An 11,604-nucleotide genomic window follows, 5' to 3' on the forward strand; every position below is an offset into this window, starting at 1 on the left:
CATATCCTCAATTTAATCTCCCCAGCTCTGGAGCCCACAGCAAGTTCCTCTCAAAGACACTGAAAGACCCAGCAATTTTTCTGTGTTGTCAGGCTGCATTTTATCTTCCTTAGAACAGCACAAGCCATGAAGGCTCATATCAATACATCCACCCAGTTTAGGGAGCACCACCCAGGAGAATCTCCCACTGCAGCAGCAGCAGGAGAGTCTTGAGAAGGTGCAGGGAGGACAACCAAAACCAAGTTGCTGCACTGATCACAGAGTGGTTAAGCTTCTTCCTAAACACCAGCTTCCAAGTAAAAAACTGATAAAAGAAGTAAAAACAAACCACAAGTCTCTTCCTACATGAATATTACTTTCAGGCAGCCCAGAAAAGATTTCTAGAATGTGTGCCTGTTACAAAAAGAACCCAAAACTTACATAATTAAAGGAACATAGGGAGGGGAAGATAAAGTTTAACGCTAATTTCAAAGTCAAGTAAGTGACACCCTGGATTGAATACTATTAACCAAAATTGTACAAGTTAAAAGTGGATGTACTGAAAGCAGCAGAAACCCTGCCCGCAACAAAATGAGAACTCTCTTACAAAAATACCTCTGTGGCCAAATGAAACACTGAGTTTAAATAAGAAAGCAAGCACTTACACCTATCGTGCTCTCCCCCTCTTCCTTCTCATCTAGGGAGTCTCATTTATCTCAAAGCAATCAAAAGAAAACACTTTGATTTTTAAAGTCAGAAAAGCTGCAGAAATTACAGCCCTGTCTGGCACAAAGAAATAATATTTCTGAAATCAAAAGAAGATTCTCCAAGTTAGGGGAAGGGCAAAAACAGTCCTGAATAACTTACTTTGCATAGCCCAGTTCCTGCCAAAACAGTTCTGTAAATCCCATGGTAGTTCAGATAATTTTCATTCTTAGAGCAAAAAAAAATCTAGACTGAACATTAGCAACATTAATTGTGTGATATGACCTGAATGATGCAAGAACAAGTAGTTAAGTGAACCACAGCATCTGCTGAATTTTTAATCACTAGTTGTTTTGCTGCAAGGCAGAAGAACACTATATATCAGCTTCCAAGCACTGCACGGAATGGCACATTAGGACAGCAAGATTTTAACTGGCAGGAATTCTGCCTCCCTGCTACCCAAATGCCATCACTTTGCTGTGAACTGCAGACAGAACAGCTTCTAAAGCAGGATTATTTTTTAATCACACAGAAAAAAAAACAGCACTATTTTCTACACCCCGAGACACCAGTCAGCCATTTCTAAATTTTTCTTTTTAAAGCTGACACTTTATTAACAGCCATTTAGGTGTTCCTCTGCAGTGTACTTCTACTCTCCAAACAGCTTTAAGCAGTCATGTGGCTGTCCAGCAGCAACTTACTACCAAAGAGGTGGTTGAACCTGGGGTGTGTAGGAAGGTGATCTATGTAAACATTCCTATTAGCCGTGTACTGCAACAGGAGGAGAGCTGCAACATGTTGGGGCACACCTGAACTATATTTAATCCATCTCTCCCTGACACCCATTGCAATGACGCTGCAGACACCCAAAATTGGACAGCCAGGTCATCATATCGCTGATGCTCATCCTGTACCTACACCAAACAGTTGTGCTGTGATTTCTCTGTGTTTGATACCCAAATGAGTTAAATAAACCAAGCACCATGCCTACAGCGGTAGATTCAGCTCCAGTTATGCTCTAGGCATAAAACTGCAACAGCAGGATTAGCAAGTGATACAGCAGATATTCCCCTTCCACAACAAAGACAAAAAAAAAAGTTATTTGGGGAATAAAACACTAAATCCACAATTACAGTGTGAATTCCAAATACCAATCCCACAATTACAGGCAGAATCTGCACTATGGACAATTATTCTATTTCATATTTTAGGGGGGAAAAAAATGACATTTGGGAAAAAAGGACAACATTCCTACATTAAAGAAAGACTGTCACACTGACTTTAATAGACTCTAAGTTTAATAAGTTAAGAGAATCAAAATAGCTTAGAAAACAAAGCCAGTAAAATATGGTACAAATAAAAATGGAGCAGCCACACATACCAAAGCAGCATTCCTGTGCCCTCCTTCCTGCAGAGCTTATAGAGCTGGGAAGAGATCTCCAACCATAATTTTCACTAAACCAGTATTTCCCTCAAAAGCTCAAATCTATGGATAGGAATATCCAGGGATAAATCCAATGACCAAATAATCCACAAGAGACAAAAAATCCCAGCAGACATGGGCAAGAGATGTTTCCCAGGCTATATTATCTTTCATGATAGGTTTAGGATCAGTCCTGTGTTTTCCTTATAGACTCAACAATCAGGTCCAAGAAAAGCTGCTCTCTTCTCTGAAACCTGCAACAGGAATATTGAAATATCCCCAATTTGCTGGGAATACAACAACCTCTGTGTGAGGATTATACTAAAATGCTGGTTTGGTTATGCTGTAGGGCACCGAGAAGTTAAAATAACACATCGTGATGAACGTGTTGACACCTGGAACCTCAGGGAGCGTTACTACCCAGGCAGTGTCGTGCATCCACCACACAGTGCTCACCATCACATCTGCCAAACCTAACCTGGCACTTCCACACCCCAAAAGCACAGTCCTTCCTTACATGGGAGCTGCAGACCAGTCTGGGAACACTGGGATAAACACCTGCAGCATAAGCATCAAGATGAGCTTCCAAATTTAAGAGACACAGAAAGATGTTTTATAATGTATAAGTCACTCAGCTGCAGCTTAGCACTTAACAAGCTACTCACAATTCTTCACCATCCTTCTCCAAATGGAGAAATGATTTTAAAAATCATTTAGTGCAAGTGAAACATCCCCAGCTTTCTCCTCAGCCTCTGCTCGCTCTCCAATTAAATATGAAAGCGACAACTTAGTCATACTGAGCATACAGGATGATTTTAAGACAGTGGTATTAAATCAAATCCCACAACTTTTCACACCTATTAAATCATTAGGAGGGGAGATTTTGATAAGCACGATGCAATTAACAGACAGTGCCTTTGTTACCAGGCTGCTCCTGATGAAGCCCAGGCTCCTTGACATTCCATTTCTTCCCCTCAAAGGCTCTGTGCTACAGCAAATTTATGGGTTTTTAGCATGTAAGAGGAGAATTGGGCAGGTTACCTTCAAAATCAGTCAATAAGGCCCTTTCACTCAGGCTGGGGAAGGCGGGTGGCTGCTGGAAAGCAACACAAGGCACTCCCTTCCCCCTCCCCTCAGGATCCAAAAACGCTGCGTTCAAAACACTCCCATCCCCTGCAGCAAGGGATTAGCCATTTATTAAAAAGGAATCAAAACACTGTAAAAGGCTTCCAGTTAAGATTTCAAGGGGAAACAAACAAAAAAATACAACCAACATTAACACCAGTAGAACCAGAGTCACATTAGGAATTCTTCTGGGCACCAAAGAACGAGCATCTCAAATGCTAGCAGGATGTAATTTGTCCCGATGATGCTGATCAAATGACTCAAAAGGAGGACAGAATTAGATTAATTATTTAATTTTGGTTTTTTACTCAGTCATTTTGCTGCCTCCAAACTGAACAGTAACAGCATCCACAACCTACAGGCACATTTAGACTTTGGACTTTTAAGACAACTACCTACCTCCACGCTTGTTTTTTAGGGGCTTTTTTGGCTCTTCTCTAGGGGTGACAGACAATTATAATGGCCAATTATGTAAAACCTTTCATCCGAGAAAACACGAAGCACTACGCAAACACTCATTAAGACTCTCGGCTGGAGCCTGCGCCTGCTCCACAGCTCCCCTGGGTATCTCCAGCCACCAAAACTGGATGCCGAGCGCTGTGGCACGGCCAGGACAGCGCCCGGCAGGGCAGTGCAGCCCCAGGAGTACTTACACGGCCTCGCAGGAGGGTTTTACAGCCCGCAACACGCCCCGGGCTGCTGGGGCTGAGCTTTGCAGCCCCATCCAAGCCGGTTATTTAAAAACACAGCAGAGACACACGCGGCTGCTGGGCGTTGTACGAAGCACCTCGCAGGACGAGCCTTAGACCCACTTGTCCGGCTGATCCAAGCAGATTTTTCCAACTGGGAGCCGCATGGCACAAGTCAATAACCTCGGTTTACTGAAGAAATTAAAAGCTACGCTTATTGTTTCGAGTAAGGCCTTGGAGGAAGTAATTCCGAGAAGAAATCACTTCCACTGTAACTGTACTTTTAACCTTTCCTTAGGTTCTTACGCCATCCCCACGTGAAGGCGTTATTCAAGAATTATCACAATACCTAGTAACCATTAAAGCTTTTTTCGGACCACTGTTTATGTTCAGCGAGTTCACAACCCCTCCCTTCTGAAGGGCGGCTGATCGATGCATGAACCACGGGGGAAACAGTGCAGAAAAAACACGACCAGGAAGCGACCGCAACCGAGGAGATCAAATTTTGGGGGGAAAACAGGCGGTTTGGGAGGGGGGTTGCTTTTAAAAGAGGGTCGGCGAAAAGACTGGCCCGCAGAAAGCAGGGGGGGCTCGGTGTCCCCGGCCACGCGTGGGACAGGCGCGTTACGCAATCCCGGGGAGCGGGGATGCTCCGCACCCCGCACGGTGATCGGGCGGTGCGGGGGGCACGGCCCCGCTCCTGAGCTCCCGCTGCCCGACCCGCCGGGCCGGGAGAGCCGCGGCAGCGCTGCCAGCGGCGCCCGGGAGGGAGCACCACAAAACGCCCGGGGAGGCCGGGAGCGGGGCACGGGCGCTGGGGGAGCACCGCGGACAGAATAAAGCGAGAGGATAAAATAAAGCCGAGCGGAGCGGGGACAGAGCGCGGTGCCCTCAGCACGGCCCCGTCCTGCGGGAGGCAGCGGCCCCTCGGCGGCCCCGCACCCGCCATGGCCGGCGGAGCGCGGGCGCTGCGAGCGGGCCCGGCTCGCCGCTCGCCGCCCACCTGCCCGCACCGCGCCGAACCCAGCGCCCACCCACCCCTGCCGCGCCCGCGGGAGCCTACCGGGAGCGGGGCCGGAGGACGGGCCGTGGCGGAGCCGCCAGGCTCGGCTCGGCTCGGCTCGGCTCCGCCGGATCCCCCCTGCGCCCGGCGGCGGCGGGAGGAGCCGGGCGGCCGCGCCAATCCGGGGCGGAACGGGGCGGGACGCGGAGCCGCCCCCGCGCCGCGCCAGGCACCGGCCGCCCCGCCGCACCAGGCACCGGGGGCTCGGCTCGGGGCGCTTCCCGGGCTCCTCGCTCCTTGCAAGGCCCTGTTCGAGGCCAGCGAGTTCCAAGGCAGCCCCCGGCTCTGGCGACCCCGTGGTCCCCCGCTCTCTCTCCCCGGTGAGCCGGGCTTGCAGCTCGCCGACGAGGCTTAGCGACCAACGTGGCACTGGAAGCCACGAGGGTGCCAGTTCCCAGCCCGCTGCGGGGCACCGGCAGCTTATCAGTGAATTTTAGTCTGGTGATAACGAGCTAAAAATCTGTAAGGTCCTCTACAGGAGGCCAAAAAGTCGTTCGATAAATCTCTTGTCTTTGAAACCTACTGAACACCCCACTGCAGAGCCAAAAGAATCACAGAATCAATTAGGTTGGAAATGACCTCTGAGATCATCGAGTCCAACCCATGACCAAACACCACGCTGTCAACCAGATCATGGCACTGAGTGCCACGTCTAGTTTTTCTTTAAACACCTCCAGGGATGGTGACTCCACCATCTCCCTGGGCAGTCCATCCCAAACGAGCTGGAGGGAGGTCACTGAGACTGTCCCTCCCTACTGGAACCCCACCAGCGTGGTGCCAGTCTTGCCAGCTTGTTTTGGCAACGTTTCCTCCTCAGCAAAATCACTAAATACCCTTTGCTGCCATCTGTCCTTGGCAGAGGAAAACGTGAGCTGCTGTTCCTGCTGCAGATGTGTCCATAGCAGTGGTTTGTCATGCAAGTGTCACCCCAGCCATCTTTGCTGTGCAGTGCTCAAGAAGCCTCAGCCTGCAGCGAGAAAGAGAGAAGGGCACTGGAGAAATCCTCTGAAATCAAAGGTATTGAGAACAAGAGAAACAAAAAGGGAAAACATTGGGAAACGAGGAATTAAGTGGTGGCATCAGATGATAGATTGAACCTTGTAGCGTGAGGGTCCTGGGTGGGGAGACAAAGATTCAAGACTCGTGCTCCAGGTGCTCATGAGACAAACAGCCTCGTTTATTATTCAGAACTCACTTAAATACTCAATTCAAATTTCCCGGGCTAGACAGCCATTGGCTGATACTTCTCTTCCTGCCCAGCGTCCTGGCCAGTGGTGGGCAGTGGTTCAGACATAAATTAGGCTAGCTAAATTAGATGTGTGTTATGGCTAGACCAGATCCGTGTTATGTCTAGACCCACCCTGTCCAGTCCAGACCAGCTGCACTGTGACACTACAGCAACAGAACCTAAAAAGGTTTCTACAAGAAGGAGCTTCCCCTCTCCTTAAAAGATTTTGGCAAATCGTTTCCACTTGGATGGAAGCAGGCAGCAAACTGAAAAGGCACGGTTTCTTTCCAGCCCAGGGAACAGCAGGAAGCCGTTCTTTCCTGATTCTTCCCCCAGAGGGTGCTGGGCACTGCCCAGGCTCCCTAGGGAATGGGGACAGCCCCGAGGCTGCCAGAGCTCAAGAAGAGTTTGGAACACTCAGGAACAAGGTGGGATTGTTGGGGTGTCTGTGCAGGGCCAGGAGTTGGACTGGATGAACCCTGTGGGTCCTTTTCCACTCAGAATATTCTCTGCCCTACCTCTTGGAAGGCAGCACTACTTACTCTCTGTGTACACTGCTGAGAGGAGATCCTTGAGACTGTTCTCAAGCTAAAAAGCAGTGTAAGCGTGTCAGCACAGCACTGTGCCATGACAGTCCTGACAAGGGGCAGAGCTAATTAGCCAAGGCCCAGGATCACATTTATATGGTGTCTCAAATGGCTGAGACGGACCTCCCAAAGTCTCTTGACTATGGCTGCTATACAAAGCGAGGGTGGGAGGGAAGATAGAGGTAAGTTGAATGGCTGAAGGTCAAATATTAGATCAGGACAGAAAACAGTTCTCACTGTTCTCACCTCTCCAGTACTTTCTCCACTGGACTCTAACAAACCACAGAACAACAACAGGATTTAGCTGCTGCTGACACAGTAGTTTCCTGTGTTCCAGGGAAAAATTCTGTACTTTGGTACAGGACCAAATGCATACGGAAAAAAAACAACTATTTACTAGCATGGCCCCCAAGTTTGGTGACATGCAGGGAGATGCACGATATCCCTAGATCACTTAAAGGGAAATGAAATATGTGCCCTGTTGTATTAGAAAAAGGCCCCACAAAGATACGGCCCCAATCTTCTATTGTAAATTGATAAAGACAGTAAACTGCCATTTGCTGCTAAGTGACTCCTAATGATTAAACAACCTTTCTCCTCCCACCCCCTCGGGGCACTGAGTGATAATATAAGAAAGATTTTGCACATTGTTTAGCTTAAATGGCCATCTGGTCCTTCTGCATTTCAGTAGCCTTGAACATTAAAAAAACAATAGATAAAGAAAACCTCTCCTATCTTATCAGAGACCTGGATAAGTTTAACTCTGTCAGAGCAAAGAGGATTAACCAAGTCCTTACAGTTCCTTCATTGTTCCCATCTTGATTAGCAGTCATATTCCTCACAGCTTTGTGTCATAGTCTCTAAACAAAGAGAAGAAACAGTTCCTTACTGGCTGTATTAATTTTAACCATGAAACACAACTCCAGCAGTTCCATCCAGCTTCCACAGGAGGTGTTCTGCTCCTGGGCACATGGACTCCACTCCTGTGGAGACACAATGGAGGCACATGCCAAAAAAAGATACAGGTTTTCAGCCAAAATTAAAAACAAAACCAAAAAACCCAAAAAACTGGAATTATTGTGCAAGTAGGGAAAAAAATGCTCCTTTCAGAGGAAAATGTAATAGTCTTGACCTAACTCAGAAACCTACTTCCCACTGCTGAAACTTCATCTAATCCCACCCCACTAAGTGGTTTCTTCATCTGCTTTTGCTCAAGGGGATAAAAACACATTTCCACCAAAGCAACCCACTCAAAGTCCCCGGAAACAAAAAAAAAGGTTTGATCTCAACTCAGTTTATGGTTGGTTTACTGTTGAATCCAGCATTTCTTCTGGGTTTAATTCCCATCCTCTTCTTTGCCATGAAAGAAAACTAAGAAGGGTTGAGTCTGTTTGGAAAGAAGTGTGATATCCTTAAGAATGTGGCCTTGGACTTTGAAAAAAGAAGCCAGCTGAGGACGCTTTCACCTCCAATGCTGGAGCAGGTTTGTGAGTGAAATCTGTAGCAGCAGGGAACATTTGGTGTAAACAAGCCATAAATGAGAGAGGATGTACAGATATGCTGAGATAAAACCACTCAAGCTGTGTTCCCAACTGTACTTTGCATCCTGACATTGCTAGTTTGCATTTTTGTGAAAGCTGGGAGCTAATAAATGTGCTACAACATCCAGCTTCTGGGTATCAGCTGCCAGAGTGCAATAGAATCTCCAGAGTCAGGTACCTCATCCTTCTATTTATAGTCCAGAGAGAGAGACACTTCCCAAGGGCAAGTGGAAACTCCCACCTGGGAGCAGAGACCAGGGGGAAGGAAACATCAAACGAGGGCTGTATTAGAATCACTTTGCACAGCCAGTGTAGGTGTTTCCATCAGCTCAGGATCCCAGGCCCAAACTTTGGGGTTTAAGAGTCTGTCAGTTCTCTTTGAAGGATTGGAGCAATAACATTTTCTGTTTAACACCGTGGGTGTCAAGGTTGCATTTGATGTTATTTGTTGTATGTGCTGAACTGGGTGTTGGAAAAATACCCAGGAAAGGGAAGACACTCTGCAGGCTCATCCAGGTGCGAGTCCAAACATCTCTCTCTACCTGCTTGGACCATGCCCTCCTCCCAGGTTACAGGCTGAGACACTGGGGGGTGGCTTCCTCCTATTCCTGGTAATAATGGGCTGCAGAGCAAAATAAACATCACAGAACAGAGCAAGAAGCTTAACTGTGCTTCCCTAGTTGCTCAAAGAGAGGAATTTCACTTCTATTTTCTCTCCTAGAATTTGTTCTGGTCTTTAAATTAGCAACCACTTCAGATGAAAACCTTGAGCAGAAGTGGGAACAGCAGCCAATGCATCATGATGAATTTGTTGTTCAATAGTTGATTGAGAGGTTATCAATTAAATTTGGCAACCTGTTCCCTCTGCAGTGTCTTATTTTGCCTACAGAGGATTTTCTTGGACTGCATGCAAGTGGCTGTGCGGTACAGCTTTGTAACTCCATTTGCCTGTACTTTCACCAAAAACATGATCAGAAAATGTAATTATTTCAGGGATAAATTTGAGGATAGATTTATCTACACACTCCATATTGCTCTTCATTTGTGCAAGGGTGGGGAGAATCACCTTCACAAAGAACGATATTCTGTGTCAAGGAATGAAGAGCAGAAAGAACAAGTTAGAAGATTGCCACATAATGATCTCCTCAGTACAAAACGTGTAGGATAATGACAGTTATATTGCCAAGAAATAAAGAAATTCAAATTGGTTCTAAAAGCTCTATGGCTAAAATGGGATATTATCATAAAGTCATCAGGTGTGTATGAGAACAATGAGTTTAACCTTTCCAGCATGGCTAATATCTGCACAGGATAATGAGCTTAGAAATTCATATCTCTTGTTTATCTCTGTGAAATGGTAATATGTTTATTCCTCTTAACAGAATATTCCTCTTAGCACAATAAAATCAGCAGCAATCAGGGATTTGGCTGGAAAACACCTGATTAGAGTGTTTTATCTTCAGTGACATCACAACACTTTAAAATCTTGGCGTTATTCAAACACAGCTTGTGCTGACCTAAATATTGTCAGTGGAAGGTGTCTCTGCAGCACGTTAAGGAAACCCATTCTGGCTGTAACCTACCTGGCTTAGGTAACACCTGAGCAGTGCACAGCAAACCCAGGGCAGCTACTCAGGTTCCTCAAGGGTCCACGGCTGTGTTATCACTCCTATTGTTACTTGAGCTCCTGAGATTAAGCCCAGGCTGTAGCAAAGCTTCCTAAATTCTGTATCAACACCCACGAGAGTGGAAATGAGCAAAGGTGAAAGTCCAGATGTTCCAAGGAACAAACAAGAATTGTTTCAGCATATTCAGGTATGCAGTAAGGAAAAAACACGATTTTTGGTCGAAATGATGACACTCCTAAACTCACTTTCTCCCTAAAACTTGTTTCAGCATGGCTCACATCATTTGTCTGTATCCTGATATAAGGTAGAATTGCTGAATGCCCTCAAATTCCACTGCCATAGGCGAAAAAGCGGATTAAGAAAAAATCAGCAAATACCGAGGACTGCATTGGACTGGACTCTGTGCACTCGACAGATCTGAGCTCCTGTGGTTCTGTCGTTTAATTGGATCTTATTCAAACCATCACTTTGGCAGCACTCAATAACCTCCATGCTGATTTCTTTTGTTATCACTAGCAAATAAATGACTGTAGGATTAGGCTGGATGGTCAATATTTGTGACCTTCGCTGGAACCTTTGTCAGTCTGCAGAAACAGGGGGTGACTCTTCCCCGACTGCTCTGGGATGCCCAGAGCCACTCAGTCTGATCGTTGCCGTGGGGAACAGCTCTGTGCTCTTACTGTAGTACTTAATCCATTTATTGCTGTCTTGAAATCGCGTTTATATACAAAATTACCGATATATTTGTGTAACGCCAGAGGGGATCCCGCATTTTCAAGCTGCTGGAAGGGCATAGCTATCCTCCACCGCTCCCGCTGCTCAGCAGTTTCTCCTTTCCAAACACTTTTTTCTTTCCCCCTCCAAACGCCGTCCCCATTTTTGCAGTGCCACCAAGTGGATGGTTCCCCCGTTAGCATTTGAATTTCCCCGGTTACCACTTAAAAAACTAACACAGAACTCTCCGGTTGCTGAGAACGGGGTTAAACGCAGCCCACCCCAGCAGTCCGCGGGGTTAGTGCGATGCGGGTATTGCAGGAAATGCAAGGTCGTTAATAAAAACCACTTTAATAATGTGTTTATGGCCCTTTCACACCTGTGGAGACCCGGCTTCGGCTCCTCAGGAGGTGGCACAATGCAGATATTAAGGTGTGGACACAGACCTTGCGGGCTCCTCGGTTCAGGCGAGACACGGAGCTCCTGGAGCGCGTGCATGGGAGGACGACAGCGGGACTGGAGCATCTCTCTGACGGGGAAAGGCTGAAGGAGCGGGGGCTGTTCAGCCTCGAGAGGGGACCTGATCTTTGTCCATCCCTGTCTGCAGGAGGCTCACAGACAGACCAGGCTCTGCTCCTGGGGGCCCAGCAATGGCACCACAGGAACGAGTGGAAACTGATGCCCACAAGTTCCACCTGAACATGAGGAAGAACTTCCCTGTGCAGTGACCGAGTCCTGAACAGAGACCACAGAGTGTGGAATGTCCCTCACTGGGGATATTCCAGAGCTGTCTGGACACAGTCCTGTGCTCTGGGATGTCCCTGCTGGAGCAGATGAGCCACTGGCGTCCCTTTCCAGCCTTGCCCGTTCTGAGATTCTGTGGGTAATGGAAGGGCTCATCAGATGTCCCCGAGACCCGCTA

At 47.3% G+C, this 11,604-nt stretch overlaps 1 protein-coding gene across 2 annotated transcripts in view; it reads right to left on the reverse strand.

Annotated features, from left to right (window-relative positions):
• Positions 1-5,095, reverse strand: part of FBXO34 (F-box protein 34) — a 39,148-nt gene extending 34,053 nt beyond the window's left edge. For both annotated transcript variants that reach the window (XM_014257464.2, XM_014257465.2), the window contains exon 1: positions 4,985-5,095. The gene's annotated coding sequence lies outside the window, so the exon portion shown is untranslated. The remainder of the gene's footprint in view (positions 1-4,984) is intronic.
• Positions 5,096-11,604: the final 6,509 nt, after the last annotated feature.

This window comes from Pseudopodoces humilis, chromosome 7, assembly GCF_049639895.1.
Source record: "Pseudopodoces humilis isolate 2021_Gansu_Grassland_sample_001 chromosome 7, ASM4963989v1, whole genome shotgun sequence".
In the NCBI taxonomy this organism is placed as follows: domain Eukaryota; kingdom Metazoa; phylum Chordata; class Aves; order Passeriformes; family Paridae; genus Pseudopodoces; species Pseudopodoces humilis.